Source organism: Ixodes scapularis, unplaced genomic scaffold (assembly GCF_016920785.2).
Source record: "Ixodes scapularis isolate PalLabHiFi unplaced genomic scaffold, ASM1692078v2 PGA_scaffold1__304_contigs__length_218370807, whole genome shotgun sequence".
NCBI lineage: Eukaryota > Metazoa > Arthropoda > Arachnida > Ixodida > Ixodidae > Ixodes > Ixodes scapularis.
Genome location: NW_024609846.1, coordinates 154,522,319 through 154,539,352, shown reverse-complemented (window position 1 = coordinate 154,539,352; position 17,034 = coordinate 154,522,319).

Genomic DNA, 17,034 nt, shown 5'->3' with positions numbered 1-17,034 from the left:
TTAAGACCCGACTGCTCTTGTGCCACCGTTAAAATAAGGCGCGTTCTCGGAACACCCATAAATAGCCACTGTGGCGGCAGACGGCGCCTTTAGTGACAAATCTCATGCGACCACCGACTGACAACTCGATCCCGCGAAGAGAGCAGGCCAGGACATGATAAGAACGCAGGGCCTTGCGTGCCTTCGATTGAAATACGGATAGCCAAGGAGACAAAAAAGGCTTTGTGCAGCGCCGAGAACACAAAGCGTCACAAAACGCTGGGGATGCGGCAATGTATTAAAAGGAGGGCGCTGCCACATTATTTTGTGGGCAGGTCAGGATTACAGTAGATCGTGCACTATCCTACTATAGTCAACCTAAAGGCCATGAAAGACCTTTGATCTGTTTGAGATGTTCGTTAAAGTTTCCTAAGGGACCTCACGTACCCGACCAGAATTCCTAAACGGTGTAAGCTACCCGTCATAGGTTTTTGAGAGTCCTGTGGTGTCTGTCCGAATCCCATCCGTCAAACCCTCCACCCATCAAAATAGTTTTAATGGGTTTGTGGTAGAAATCACGTGGCCTTTCAGGATATATGCATCGGGGAAGCCGCTTAGCCATTTCTTCATTGGGCGTCGACGCCGAGTTTTGGAAATTCAGGATATGTGTGTGTGTGTGAGTAGGCGATGCAGTTGGAAAAAGAAACATGGGCAATTGTGGATGTGGGCTCCTAGGCCCGTCTGTCACTGGCTCGGTGTCACGCTGCCAAGCAGGCTACCTGGGGCGACCGGCCCATGTGAAGAATTGACGACCCTAATGAAAAATACACCAGGCAATCCTGGCGTGACATCACAGAATCCTGGTGTGACACCAGAATATCTGGTGTGCCCACCAGCGATGCTGATGTATCGAGCACAGCAGCCTGTTGTGTCCACCAGAAATGCTGGTGTACCCGCACATCAGCTTGATGGGTACACCAAGAGAGTCTGGTATCACACCACAAGGACTCATGTGCCGACCAGGCAGCCTGGTGTGCACACCACGCAGTTTTGATGTGACACCAGAGTTGTGTTTTTGCTGACTTTTCCCTCCGTCCGCGCGTGTGTTTTCTATTAGTTTGTGTGCCGCTCCGTCCCCCGACGGGGTGCCTTGTTTCCTCCCGTCTTGGTGGTCGCCCGAGACCCCGCGGCGGGCTGCTTTGTGCTCAAGAAGTGTTCCCCTCGTCCCGAGCACTTTCCCGGGCGGCCTTGAACAGCTTGGGGCGCTCGTTGGCTCGCCTCTTCGAGGGTTTTTCTTTCCCTTTCCGCCGGTATTCTTGTCTAAGTGAGAAAGTAAAGAAGTCTTCTTTGTGAGTCGAAGCCGAAAAGATGTGTTGGTGCGCTTTCCTTACTTCCGACGAGCTTGGTTTGGTAGCAAAGAAACAAAGGAAGCTAGTAATTATTTGTTTTTTGGGCCGAAAACCGGAAATTAATGGCCAGACCATGCCTACTACGAGCGAGGAGGGCATCGACCGCCTAAAGCGAAAGAGGATTACCCTTCGAGCCGCCACAACAAAGATCATCAACGAGATTGGCGTCTGCTGGCCACGGATCCAACCGACATCGGTGAGCTCGAAGAAATATTTGATATTCTTCTATTTAAAGAGGCTTCCCTGAAAGAGCTGGACAAGGAAATCGAGCTATCTGTTGAATATGAGGCCTTAAAGAAGAGGAAATTTCTGGTGCGGAGGGGTACGCGGAACGGATCAGCGTAACTAAGACACGAGTCACCCGCAAGCTGAAAGGCCAAAAATTTCGGAACGACAGGGCGTCCGGTTCTTCGACGCAGGGCAGTGGCTCCGGACAAACTCCAGTTGATTACGGCCAACTCCCTAGAACAGTAGAGCTTCCGAAGCTTTATTGTTGTGCTTTTTTGCTTCTTTGAATAAAGTAATTATGGCAGCAGCGTTGTGAAACTTATTATTGTACCCTTTTTTTGTGAGTAAAGCAACACCCAGTCAACAGGTGGTCTGGTATCACATTACAACAAAACCTGATGTCCCGCCAGAACACCAGATTTCTGGTGTAACAACAGAACACCAGATTTCTGGTGTCATACCCACACATCAAATTTCTGGTGTCCCACCAGAACACCAGATTTCTGGTGTCACACCAGAAAATGTCCCAAATCACATCTGTGAAAAAGTCTGGTGTAACATCAAGTCACACCAGCCCTCGACCTGGTGTATTTTTCACTAGGGGAGGCGCGCAACCGAGCGGCGTTGGGAGGCGAACGGAGGAGTCGCGATCCTATCCACTCGGTCTAATTGTGAAACGAGGTCTGTCCGCGTGAAGAGCCCCCGCGCCCCCGCCCCCGTCACCAACCTTTGCACGGAAAAGGAGGGCTGTGCTTCCCTCCACCCAGGGCAGGGAGGGAGTGCAGGGCCAACCAGGCACTTCTTCAAAGGTCGGACGGGAATGTGTGATGCGAGGAAGCCGAGAAGGCCGGTATAGAACGTTTCCTCCTCCCTCTCTCACTCCCCAACGTCACATCTGTCACGTTACCTCTGCCTTTTGTATATACGACATTATTATTCTTATCTGTCATCTCTTTTTTTAGTATACCTGAAGAAGACCGTTTGGTCGAAACGTCGTTCCCCTCCTTTTCTTTGGCACTTATCTTTCACTTCATATCCCTACTAATACACTAACAGTGCCCGCCAGAACCCCACATCTTCAGTCATTTTCTGTCCGCCGCGGGTATCTGTAACTTCACAGACCACCACTAGGCGCAATCTCGAGATATTCTAATTCGTTTGAAAAATAGTTTCCTTGACTTTTTCTGCCGGCAGCCCAGAAACAGTCTAGACTAGCGTTTTTGGGCAGCATGCAAAACAGGGGCTATACACAAACACAACAATAAGTGCAAAAATTCTCCCTCCCTGCTCTTTTCAACTAGTTAAAGCTAAAGCCCCTTCATGTTTCAAAAGTAGCGCACGGTGCACCGATGCACGAGCCACGTACAACGTGCAGCCCTTTGGAAGATCATGGCGGCACAGCGCAGCACTGAGCTACATTTCAGACGCCATGTTCTTCCCAGAAGTGGCTCGCGTCACGTTTCTCGAAGATTTCCCCAACAATGAATGGCACCGCTTTTCCCAGGGTAGAGGGGCTACCACGAGACGCGGCCGCCGAAAGTGAAAAGGTAGAGCGGCAGACAAGAGATGAGAGGAGAGGCATGTAACGGGCGCCCGGCTGCGGCGAGACGCCGAAAGTCACTTGTCCTGAGGGATGCAATGTCCGTTCGCGCTCCTCGCATTCTTCGCGCTACCGTTTCTTTTCTCGTCGGGTCTGAAAACCATGTTTCGTGTCCTCGTAGCAGCATACGCTGTGCGCTGCCCATACAAAAATGTCCTATGGTCGGCTATAGAAAATGTTTTGTACGGTCGGCTTTCGCTATTTGGTCCAATTAGCTAAAGAGTTTTCTATGGCTGTTTTAAGCATTTTTATGGTCGCCTTTATGGGCCTCTTTAGCTTTGTCTATGGCCCTATTGCTGTCCGGCCATTGCGCCCTTTAGCTTTTCTAAAGGTTGGCTAAAGACGTCTCTATATGGCTCTCTTTAGCCAGCAAACCCTAAAAAAAACAAAATCAATTACTTCGAGTTCCCCCGACTTCTGAACGCTACATGGTGTATGTATACCTATGTATAAATATATGTGTACATCTATAGATATACATACATCTCTGAACACACAGAACACAAGCAGAACACTTCCCCACACAGCAGCAACAATGCCGATCTACAAACGCTATGTTCGCACTAGCTGTATATATGGCAGTCTAATTTTTAAATCCGTCTGTGCCGGTGACCCATCATTTGTCGCAAAAACATGGAGAGGCGCAGCAAATATTACTCGTACTTAATACATTATTTGAATTTTCTCTTGGAATAGCCGCCATCTCTTAAATCAAAACCCTGAAAAAAAGCAAATGTAGATTATTAGCCTAATTAACTAAAATTTATTAAATATCTTTTTTAATAAGTTTCATGAATCACATTGATAATGCAGTGATGACTTGCAGTACACTGGTACTGAAGATTGCAATCAATCTATTGCTTGATTGCAGTGTTTCCCGCCAGTGTAAGTTATTTTCACTTTTGGGGGGTAATAATTCATTTCAATTGTTGCACAAGTATTTTAATGGATTTTTCAAACAAACAATATCACTGGTTTTCACGACTCGTTGCAACAGCAGAGAACATATCTTGGGTCATGGTTTGTAACCGGCCTGATAGAAATTTAGTATTGACTTAATTTTCTAACGTGGAGTGTTTTTACTAGAAAAAGTAAGCGCCGGTAGAGATTATCTGTAGGCTTGGAAAGAAAACTTATTGGTTCTTAGTCTTTCATTTTTCTATAGACGGGTAAAGACAATTTATTGGTTCCCAGTCTTTAAACTCGGGGCTGAGGAGTTTTCTATAGGCGGAAAAAGAACATCTATTGGTTCGCTGTCTTTAGAAACGGGGCCGTATAATTTTCTATGGGCGTCTAAAAAAATTTGATTGGTTAGAAGTCTTTAGAAACAGGGCCATAAAATTTTCTATAGAAGGTTAAAGACAATTTATTGGTTCCCAGTCTTTAGACTTGTGGCCGAGGAATGTTTTATAGGCGGGTAAAAAAAATTTCTTAGTTCCAAGTCTTTAGATATGCGGCCATAGATTTTTCTATAGCTGGCTGTAGCTGTCTTTATGAATTTCTATGGTCGACCATAGAGGGCCATAAGGGGTGATAGCCTGCCCTATAATTTTCCATAGACGACCATAAACCATTTTTGTATGGATGACTACAGGCTCCCCGAGAAATGCTCGGGGCTATCAGATCCAGGGACTCAAACCGTAACCGTAACCGAAACCGAAAACCGTTTAGGAACGAAATTTTTTCTGTAACCGTAACCGGAACGAAACCGTTATTTGATATTTATAAAAACCGTAACCGGAACCGGAACCGTAAATTATTCACCGGTAACCGGTTTTAACCAATATTAACCGAAAAATAAACTATTAGTTTTTCTGAAGTATGACCTGGAGGAGGGATCTTAAATTGTTGTGGCCATTTGACAGAGTTACTGTCAGCGAGTGGTGCATCTGGTTACATATTTCCATTCAATCTGACTTTTGGATTAAGAATACTCAGATTGAATTAGTGGTCGAGCTTAATATTAAAAAAATTCTATATTTCTAAATCTGCCACACTCCTACATCGCTACATGTATTCAGTACGTGTCGCTTTCAGTGTATTAACTAATAAGTTCGAATTCTCAGATGTCCATCCAACTCGGTTCTATCACAACCACCGATGTTCCTGACATGCAGTAGCAAGTATAAAGAAACGAGGTAAATTGGCCATCATGCAGAGCTGGCGGAAAAGAAAACCTGGGACCGTTTGCTCGAAGCGCTAACCGCGGCTAAAGTTAGCAGCAGTACCTAGGAGAGGGAGTTTGAAATCACGTGACTGGGGGCTGGGATGCCGGGAAGCATGGCGGCGCCCCGGTGCGTGAGCGCCGCTCGCTTTTTAACTAATATGTCGTTGTAGCTGCACTATCGGGCGCGTTAGTCAGCAACGAATGGTGCAGGAGGCTTTCGCTTTGCCTTACCTCGCTTAAATCGCAAAGCACGAGCAATGACTTTGCGGCATTTGTTGCATAGTCTTTCGATTCTGGCCTTTCTAAGCCTAAATGAACGCGATAATTGTCGGCATGGCAACGTCTTTCGAAAGCGGATTGCCTTGACTCAATCGACCGGATATTAATAGTACACAAAAGAAGACCAGCGTCCCGCCCCAACAGACCTTTTTCTAAATTACCCAAGCATCGAGAATAACGCTGGAAGTGTAATTCTATGGTCCGCGCTCACTGTCCTTCCTCTTATAAAAGATTCGAAATAAATACCCATTATAAGACTTGGACGAACGCGCGTGCAAGGCAAAATTTGTTTTAGACTTTTTCCTTCAGAACGATAGGCCCGTAGCTCACAAGTTTTGAGCAGCGCTGCAGGCGAGCAAAATAGAATATTTGGCTCGCGTTTCGAACATGCATCAATACGCTTCCCCACTAGAGTTTTTTCTACTCAGTTCCATTCTAAGTTCCAGCGTAGCAGAGGCTACAAGAGCGAGCTGCGAGCTTTCCGCGTCCCTGCCAAGCACGCGCGCTCGTGCAGTGCGAGCGTCGTTCAGGATGACGCGCTTTTCCGAGTAGCTTCGGCTTCACTATCACGTAAAGTGAAATATGCGTGCTCGCGGAAGCTGTGAAAGAAAGCAAATATGAAAGGAATGTTTAATGGAACGCTGCGGCCGCAAGCAGCATAATTCTGTTCTTTTTTTTTAACTTTTTTTAGACGTTGTGTTACCGCACATCTACAGATGCTGACAGCGGCTTGTATTCGAACGTGGCACGTGCAAAATCGAACGTTACAGCGCCACACGGATGATGCAGCCAGCAAAACTTGGTCGCATCTTGCGTAAGTCTTCCGGACGCGCTCGCGCCCCCTGCCCAGAGCAACGGGTATATTACTACTGCATACGCCAGGACGCGCAATGCCTGCAACTACACTCGTAGCATGCACCTCGGTGCTTGGGAAATTTGTGTGCTATCAATACAAGGCCGATTGAGTCAAGGCAATCCACCTTCCAAAGACGTTTCCATGCATGCCGACAATTATCGTGTTCATTTAGGCTTAAGAATGGCCAGAATCGAAATACTATCTAAAAATGCGGCGAGGTCATTGCTCATGCTTTGCGATTTAAGTGAGGTAAGGCAAAGCGAAAGCCTCCTGCACCATTAGTTACTGACTAACGCGCGCGATATTGCAGCTACAATGACATATTAGTTCCGAAGCGAGCGGCGCTCACTTTGCGGGGCACCGCCATGTTTTCCCGCATCCCTACCGATTCCTGTCACATGATCTCAGAATCCCACTCCTAGGTATTGCGGCTAACTTTAGCCGCGGTTAGCGCTTCGAGCAAACGGGCCCTAAAGCCCCTGTATCCTGGGAAAAGTGGCGCCTTCATTGTTGTGGAAACGCGCGAGACACGTTCAGCGCGCCACTTTTGGAAAGAACATGGCGTCTGAAATCTACCTCAGTGCTGCGCTGTGCCGCCATGACCTTCCCAAGGGATGCACGTTGCACGTGCCTCGTGCATCGACGCACTTTGCGCTACTTTTGAAACATGAAGGGGCTTTAATGGGCCCTGCTGTTCATTAATAATGTTTATGTTGTTCATTTAGTGTAAAACGTGTCGCGAGTGACGATTTTGAAACAACACAGAAAGAAACAAAAAGTCGGGGGTTCGACATTGCCTTTTGTATTATATATACAATATATATATATATATATATATATATATATATATATGCTCGGGCTGACAGTGGTGGAAGGAGCGAGGAAACGTCAGAAGGGTGTCCGAGTTTTTTTTTTTTCCTTCCCGCGCCGAGACCCTTCTTCAAACCGAGTGGTACCCGCCGCCTAAAGCCCCTTCATGTTTCGAAAGTAGCGCAATGTTCGTCGATGCACAAGGCAAGTGCAACGTGCAGCGCTTGGGAAGATCATGGCGGCACAGCGCAACACTTAGCTATTTCAGACGGCATGAATTTCCCAGAAGTAGCGCGTCGCACGTGCCTCGAGCATTTAACAACAATGAACGGCGCCACTTTTCCCAGGATAGAGGGGCTTTACCGTCGCCGGCACTGCCACGCCTCTCAGCTTCTCAACATGACAAAAGAAAAAGCCAAGGAGAAGGATGCCTCCTCGTCAAACGCGCCAACGCGCCACCCTCGTCCAACAGACATGGGATGCAATTTCTGCCTCCTTCGCCTGAACCTTGGGAGCTGCCCTGCTTCCAATCGTCGATGGCCTGGCCAATCTCGCCCCACACAGCCAGCAGTCTCAACAGTCTCTCTCGCAAAACTGTGAACGCGAGCTATTCGAACGTCGGCACGGTGAGCTCGAACATCCACAGACGCGCCGAGAGATCGCTTCCAGCATCGCCGGAGGCCTCCCCCTGCCACCGCCGAAGGTATGGCTTCTACGAGAATCATTTCTACCAGAGCCACCAGCGCAATCCAACTACCTCTGATACAGCCCCCACCACCCATGCCGGAGCGAGGGTCCGTCATGCCTACGACATTCTGAGCGACCTCGCCCAGGACACCATAAGTTTCTCCACGAGAGATGTCCATGAGATCAGGCATCTCCCCCGCCATCGGTTCTACTGGGATGACATGCTCCCCGAACACCAGCACCTCATTTTCGATAAACTGGAACTCTTCCACGTCGTCGCGAGAGGGAACTGTAGGACGGCAGTCCTATCCCAGACGTCGAGGATTCGAGTCTGAGGTTTTCAGAGAGCTCCCCGACCAGCTACCCAACCAGCCTCGACGCGGACGCCACACGCCTCGTGCTCCCGCGCACACCAGCTACCGCCCAGACACCAAGTCTAAGAGGCCCCCTAATCGTGAGTCCGGCAGCTACGCTGTCTTCGAAACCCACCAGTGCCGTCATCGACGGCAGAGTCGTCTCCTCGACGCTCCTGTGCGTTTTTCCTGTCGAGGACATTCTCGCCCATGCTCTTTGCGAGGCTGGCGTCTCGGCCGACCGTGCCCGAGCTTGATCTTGGATCAAAGAAAACGACCCAATGGATCCCGACTCGACAACCACCGCCACCGAGCGAATTCTGGAGTGGCTCAGCAGGACCGACAGTCATTGAGCCCCACGCCGATGACGGCTCCTTCGACACGTACGATGGCAAGGAGCAAAACCACACCAACACAAAGGAACACACTACCGACAAACAAAGCGTCGTCGAAGACTCTCAGTCGGACCTGGGTAGCACTGCCTACAAGTCAAAAGCGACGGGACCTACACCGCCAGTCCACTCGACCCAGCAGGCACCTGAAGTCGACTGGGCAGTGTTTAGTGAGGCAAGTAGTTTTCACGGGCCGCCCGACTACGGCGGACTTTCCATTCGCTGCACGAAGGCTTCTTGCCTCACGGCCCGCCCAGCCCAGCTCTCAATTTTATTACTTCATTCCACTTAGCAGTATTTTACTAGTGGATGCCTGTAGTTCTGTTCCATCATTCAGTGAAGCGAAGACTCGCCTGCATGTATGAGGTTGAAATCAACTGTAGCGACGAGAAAGTGCGAATGGTTCTTCCAGCATCAAGTGGGAACTTTCTTAGGGTAATTGTTTATAAACGGTACCAAACAACAGAGTAGCGGTGTTTATTTTAATTTTTATTATATAGAACGCGATGATCCCCGAGTACTAGAAGTAACATGTATGCTGGGGCATCAAACTAAATAATGTAAGTAGATGTAGTGAACAAGAGTTGGAGCTAGGAACGTGTGCAACTTCTGACCAATTAGAAGTATTAAGACGTTTCTAGGTTCCTTGTATTTCACGTTATTGGATATCTGAGACTACTTTAAACGGTTTTTTCTAAAATGGCTGTCTACCATTTCAATTAGACAAATTATTGGAAAAACCGAAATAAACCGGTTTTTATGAACGTGTAACCGGTAACCGAAACCGTAAAAATTAAAACCGTAAAAAACCGAAACGAAACCGTTATCAACAGGAAGCGGTAACCGTAACCGTAACCGAAACGTTATATTTTTCGGTTTGAGTCCCTGATCAGATCCTCGCGCTCTAAATCTTCGACCGGGCGCTCTATGGCTCTGTCGTCAAACTACCAGGCTGTGTGAGTATAGAAAAGGCTATGGTCAAGAATATGCGCACGTGGGTTGCGCATCTTCAGCGCACATCCACGCAGTGAACGCGCATTGGAGGATCGGTGACCGACTGGGCTAGCGCGTTGATTAGGGCACAGGTCGCACACCAGCTCGGAGCACGTGGAGCAAAAGATCGCTCCGCTGAAAACGGGGATTCTAGGTTCAATCCACTAATCTCCACTATTAGCGGCGAGATGTTTTGGTGGGGCCCCCCTATCGTTCCCTCTCGTTACGCCATTACCTTGCGAACAACATGTTCGATGGTGTTGGTAACGAGCATGGTGGAAGCTTGAAATTATTGCGCTCTCAAACCAAGTCTGCAAACACCGTCCAAACTGAAGTTCTTACATTCCTCCTATTTTTGTCAATGAGAAAGCCTTTGCTGACGTCATAGTCAGCATTCGGCCGATCGTGAAAAGCCGACCACAGTGACGCTTTCGATCGCGCACGTCGCCAATAGGAGGGTCAGTTGGCGACGTGAGCGATCGAAAGCGTCGCTTTGGTCGGCCCACCACAATCGGCTTAATGCTGACTATGACATAAGCAAAGGATGTCTCATCGACGGAAATAAGAGGAATGTAAGAACTTCAATTTTGACGGTTTAGGCAGTGTTGCTTTGAGAGCGCTATGATTTCAGGCTTCCGCCATGCCCATTACAAACCCCATCGAACTTGTTGTTCACAAGGTAATGACGTCACGAAAGGTAATCGAACGAGGGCGCCAGTGAAACATCTCGCTGGTAATAGGCTCTCTACGGGAGCCTATGCAGGAACTCTAAATCCACTGATCTCCACTATAGTGTAGATCAGTGGAAACTCTGGAATCGTGTTCGGCCATGTTTCCGCACCTTCAAAATCCCTTGGGTACAATGGTCTCGGTTCTTCTCATTGACGATCACGTGGTGATGTGTTTTGATATTTTTTTATCTTTCACGCAACTGTGTGGAACATATAGAACTTTAAACATATCTGTGACAAGATTAATGCAAAACCATTGCAGCTTGAAATGCACGAGCTCAGAAGAAGCTGAAGCATAAAGCTCGGACTAGACTTCTGCGTTCTTTCCTGTTTTTCGCTTATGCTTTGAGCAATTATGGGTGGAAGCTAAGACTCCCAGACAACGACAGGTTCGTGCCACCCTGACACCCGTGTTTGTCCTCCATTGGCAGAAAAGGCTGTTCCTGTCTCCAGTGTTCCGAAGGAAGTGCCAGGTCTCACAGGATGCCAATGGACAGGCGGGCTACTCGTACTTCCAGTAAGTGAGAATATATGGGTAGTGCAATTACAGCTTCAAGCGTCCGAAAAATCATAGCCGTCACTCTAAGCGTGCAAATTTAAGGTAGTAGAAAAATTAAACCATGATTTGATACGACACGCATATTTTCACCTACACTGTGACCATCAGCCCTGAACCAGACAGAGCCTTGTATGTAAACTTCGCTATTGTGCCAAGCCACGGTCCCTAGACGAAAAACAGGAGCTTCTCAGCAGGTGGTGATAATCATCATTTGTAGATTTTCGCTTTTATTCGGGCAGTCTCATGGTATCTGAGACCTATACTTGGCCCAAAAATTGCTGTGTGTATGTTTAGACAGCCGAAGTTAGTCTGCCTCAGTGGACGTCTGGTCTCTCAGCTGTACATAAGCAATTTAGGCAGTACGGTTTAACCGCTAACCTGGGGTATTTAACGTGCATCACGCAGTAGTAATACACGACCGAACGCCGGTACGATGCTCATCCAGATCGATACGGGCAGGGGTGGGAATCGAACCCAGGATCAGTGGGTTCTGCAGCGCGAGCTTTCGCTCCACGTGCTTCGAGCTGGTGTGCGCTAGCCACTCGGCTATCAATCCCACCTACTTGGCCCCATGTGTGAATCCTTGGCCACCAATTCTCTAGTCGCTTTTTGGTGCTTGGCACCACTCCCTTGCTCAACCCTCTGTTGGCCTTCGACGTAGCGTCATCGCCGTTGACGTTGTTTCTGTATGTAGATGACACAAGCTCCGGGAAAGGCTCAAAGCTCAGCGCCCCCGCCATTGATCGCCTCCGGGTTGTCTGCTTGCAGTCCACCGATGGTGCCGGCTGCAGTCCGGTGCTCAACAGTACGACATCTTCGAGCTTTTTATCTGCTACACCACACACGCTACACACTGGTGCCCTATTGTGTGGTCGTAGCGCCGACAGTACTCCTGCGAAGGTAGCTCTCCTGTACGCGCCTCGGAGAGCAGGTGGGTGCCCAGGCTGTTGTTACAGAGCGCAGATTCCGCTGAAAGTTCTTCCTTCCAAAGATGGTAAACATGCAGCGTCGGTTATTACTGCGCCATCTCTACCCACTTAAGCGCCTCCTCTTATCTCACCCTCGGCGGTATCACCAATCCCAGTTATTATCTGATGTGGTAGTCACAGGAGCAGCAAAGAAGCCGTACTTGTTCTGCAGCTACCACAACCGCCTCTTCCAGATGGTCTTTATCCCTGTCATATACGTGTAGACATAGTATTTTCAACCACCGGCTGCGATTTGTGAGGCGGAGACGGCTGTCATAGGCGATCTTGCTAGTTTCTCTCCTGGACTCGATGGACGAGCACCCAAGATTCTCCTTCACTGCCTTGTTTGCTACCATTCCATGAAAGCCCAAAGCCTGACTCCCAACCTCTCGCTGCTGACAGTCCAGGACCTCTCGCACAGTACCAGGATTGAAAAGAATCGCCTTAAGAAGTGTTAGTCCAGGCACACAACCACCTTTTAAATTTCTTAATTCCCCAGGAAACGATTGCAGCTCCACAAATTACAATTTAGGAGAACGTTTTTTCCTCGCATGGCTGCTTGTCTCAGATATGCGTGATGTTCGGCCAGCTATTCCTGATTTTAGGCAGCGTAACACCCAGATATTTGTATGATTCCTGCACCTCTATACTTTCACAAATGAGTACTGTACTTCTCAGTGCATCCTCTTCTGGCCCAGCTAACTGAAGCACTGCCGATTTCCTGGTGTTCAATTTAGGCCCAATGTAGTCCCCTCGTTCTCTCAAATACATAGCAATCTCTGCAGTTCCTCCACCCTTTCTGCAATCAATGCAATATCGTCCGCATAAATGGGGACCGGCATCATCCACTCCACCTTTGAGCCGTCTTCCAGGTGGGTATATCTGAACCCTCCTGGGCTCTCATTTACCGACCCATGGGGAGAGCGAGAACCTCTGTTGGAGGACCCTTGTTAGAGTGATCAGCACTGATTCGGCCCCGTTAAACTGCATCTTCACTTGATCTCCTGAGTAAACACCATTTGAGATCTAGCTACTGGTGAGGGCCACCAAGTTCTTCCAAGCGTTGCATAAGTCATCTGTGCGGAACGCTGCCATCGGTCTTCGCCTCATGCGGAAAGCGGAAAAGTAATGTTCTTCCGTGCTTTCTGAAGACTTTTACGCACTGCGTGAGGGTGAATAGATTGTCTTCCAGCCGTCGTCCCCTACGAAACCCACCCTGAAGCTCGGTGAGCAGTTCGTTCTTCTCTGCCAATGCTGCCATAAGTCCTTGATTAAAAAAGAGAACGTCGTGTAGACCGTAGACGTCACAGTCAGGGGCCAATAATCTCTCTGGTACTTTTTGTCGCCTCCCTTCTTCAGGATCAGCACGACGCGACCGAGTCATCCTTCCTGGAGCACAGCCTTTTCTTTCCGGAGGATTGCTCTGAAGATGCTCGCCATCTGCATCTCCGCTTTCCCAAGCACTTGAGGACACTGACCGGGATCCCGTCTAGTTTCTTTGAGATAGATCCCTTCAGGCGAGCCAGATCACGAGCAACCGTAACCCGATCAATGTCCCCCATTGTGGTTGGCGTCTATTTCGGAGCAAGCCAGTGCTATCGTGATGGTGACAAGTCTTTGGAGGAAAAGATCTCCGTCGTATGCGTTTTTAGCTGCTTCTCAAGGTCTTCTGGCGGCTTCGACGTGTTCTTTCCCATTGCAGTCACTTCCTGATATTGCCCTCGAGCAATCCAAGACACTTGCAAAACATTCTAGGCTCGTCCCTTCTGCCAGATCTAACTTCTCGGATGGTCCCCAGATGCGCTGTTTCGATATTTTATTGGATTAGCTCTTCGGCGTAGCACTTGTGGTTTATGTATAAGGTCCACCTTGAAGCGACTAAACACAGATCGCGCTCGGAGCGGCACTGGTTGTTTCCTGTTGGCAGACTGTCTGGTCGAAATGACAGCCTTGACATCCGCGTTCCACCATTGTTTCCGCCGTTTTCGTCTATTCGGCTGCCCGTATGGAAAATATCAGGCGAAGTAGACGGGCGCGGTATGCGCGCAGTGATAAAGAGGGGCACGAGGCGCGATGAAAATTTTGAGAAAGCTTATATTGTGGATTGTCCATCTCAAGCCATGGAGTGCTTTTGCAATTTAATGGCGGACGCCTCCGGAGAAGATTAATGGCAAGGGCTAATGCGTTGTTTTCACGTAGTGAGGAGAAAAGCAGGCGGAGTGGCTGAGACGGTCGCAGACGACCAGCGCGTTGTCACCCCCCCCCCCCCCCCCCCGCAGCTCGTTTTTGCACACGCCACCATAAACCACGTGACTCTGATCGAGCAGTTGGAAACTCTCTGTAATGTAGAATCTCTAAAAAATGTTGGGACAGATGACTTTCCTGCTTCCAAGTCAGCTGTCTCAAAGGTTTCTTTTTTTTTTGGGGTAAATGTTTGAGGACCGTCCCCAAAGATTTATTGGTGGATTTTTTATCGGGAAATTCAGACGGGTGACACATTTATAGGGTGAGACGTGCGCCATTCATGTAGATGCATAAATTAAGGTGAGGAAGATAAATCAATTAAAAACATTATACGTCCATTGGCACCTCCTGCAGGGCCCGTTCGCTCATCTTGCGGCCGCGGCTGCGGCTGCGGCCAATAGGGATTTTTACGTCACGTGACCAGCTCCATGGGGTCAAGGAAGTACCTAGCGTCCCTGCCTAATGGCGGAGAAATCCGTATCGCTTCAAGCACAAAAGCCTGATTTCGCTCGCAGAAACTGATTGGAGGGACTTTCAACTGGAATCTAATTGACCGCCCCTTTATACTGTAGAAGCGGCAGGTAAAGTTACGGCCAGGGAGGGTAAATAGGAGCCAAAATAAAGAAAAAACCGCTCAAGATAAAAGCGGTGGCAGTATATTTATATACCTCCGCCAGCGCCGGCGTCTCGCGCCTTCTACCGTGGTTGAGAGGTTAGAGCGCCGGTACGTGCCGACGCGGCGTGAAAGTCCCGGGTTCAAATCGCGCAAGAAACTCTCTTTTTTTTTTACTGCACTCCCATTAAGAATGTAGACAAGGCCATATGAGCTCTATAAAATCATTGGGCGGGTAGTTCTGACTCACTAGTTCGTTGTTCATGGCCTCGGAAGAGCGCATACATGTCTCTGGCTTCCTTTACCAACTTCCGCCACGCCTCCTGCATCTGCCGTACACTCCGCGGAAAGCTGACAATATCTTCCCATGCCCGTCTGTTTGTTCGCCAGGTAACTGTGCGCAAACACAGTTACCTGGCGAACACCGCAAACACTGCAAACACCATTGTAGGTGTTTGCGCTAGAGAGAGGGTTTGCGATGTCGACGCCCGATTCATTTTTGCATTCAGTTGCGATCGTCTGCTATTCTAACTAACATTCAACAAGTAATGTGTCAATATTACAAAACGATTGCCACAACAAAATGTAAAGAGTAAAAATATTCCTTTTATCACATTCCATGCAAGTAAAAGTATGATCTCTTTTATTTCGGTTTTACTACTTTCTCAGACGTTTGACTTGCTACCTTGCCTGTAGGATCTCGCTTAATCAATGCATCCACAGCTGCTAGTCTTCTTCTTTTTGCTTATTTTGTGAAAGTCTTTTTTTTAATTGTCACAACTGCGGTTTTTATTAGTACTAAACGGGCGTCTCCTGTTATTGAAAGGAGTCGTAGCAAAAGCGTTGTATATTTAAAAACACATAAAATTGTAGTCTCTCGGGAAAGGATGCTTGTTTCGGCTCCGTTTGTTTGAAAGCCATACCGATGCTGTTACCTTGGTTTCCTTTTAATGAACAATATGAAATGAATGTATTAGCGCGTTAAAGGGACCATGAAGGCAATTTAATTTTTTTTTAAAAAAGAAGGTGTTTTCGGAAGCATTGGGGTCCTGGCATGCCACACAATTTTTTCTAGAACGTTGTGACTCTTATTTCTCTACCTGCAAATAAATTTGCGAAACCGAAACAAAGATTCAGATTTCTTCCCTTTTTCGCCTCTGGAAAGAGAAGTAGGATCGGTAGGATTTAGTGCACACTCAGTGCGGTTTCCGTGGTTCGCTCTAGTGCACGGCGGTCTGTGAAGAAAACCTGGAAGAAATGGACGACAACGCCGCGCTCGCAAACGAGTTTGAGCTCCCGTTCAGCGACCTCACGCCGACTGAACGTGCTTCGTTGCCGCTATGGTGTGGGCTCCTTGCGCAAGGAAAGTGAGGGAATAGCGTCTTTCCTCAGACGCGGGAACTTCATGTTCTTACCCAGACTCCGGCTGACGTGAAGGTGCTGCTCAATGACTTCTGGTCGGAAATGCAACGAACAAATCCTGACACCGCTGTCCACAGCTCTACGCAAGACGACGGCGCGCAAACAAATGCTGCGCATTGCTGCATCGGTCGGCAGTTTATGCAAACTAACGTCGCCCGATCGACCGCACGTCTTTAGCCGACCTTTCGCACAACCTACTACTGCGCATAAACGCGGCACGATTGGTGAGACACCAGTTCGCAAAGCGAACACGAGACGACGCAAGAAACCAAAACCAAAAGTCCACCGCCCCCGACGCTCGTACCTCTTTTTCTCTTTTTTTTTTTTTTTTGTCCATGGTTGCTCGACGCTTGTTACGCGCCCCCCGAGGTAGCAGTGCGGGATGCGTTCAACCAGTGACAAACGGAGGATCGCTTCAGATTATGCTTTTATACACGGTATGAAACCTATTAATTCCCCACTACAACTTCAAAAGATTATCCAACGTTCAAATAAACTTTTTTCATCACATCTCACCACCGAAATCAAAACCAAGAGCGCGTCTATCGTTTGAACCAATCGCCAGACGAGGAGCCCGTTGTCGTCACGCTTCGACGGTGCACTTTAGTTCACCTTTCTGCCGCCACCTCGGTGGGGTCTCAGGCATCGTTCCCGGCGCTATTATTACCGCGCCTGTTTGCTCGATTGGTGCGGCACCCAAACTTCTGTTCGGGCTAGAACTTGGTCAACAGTATCTGAGACGTG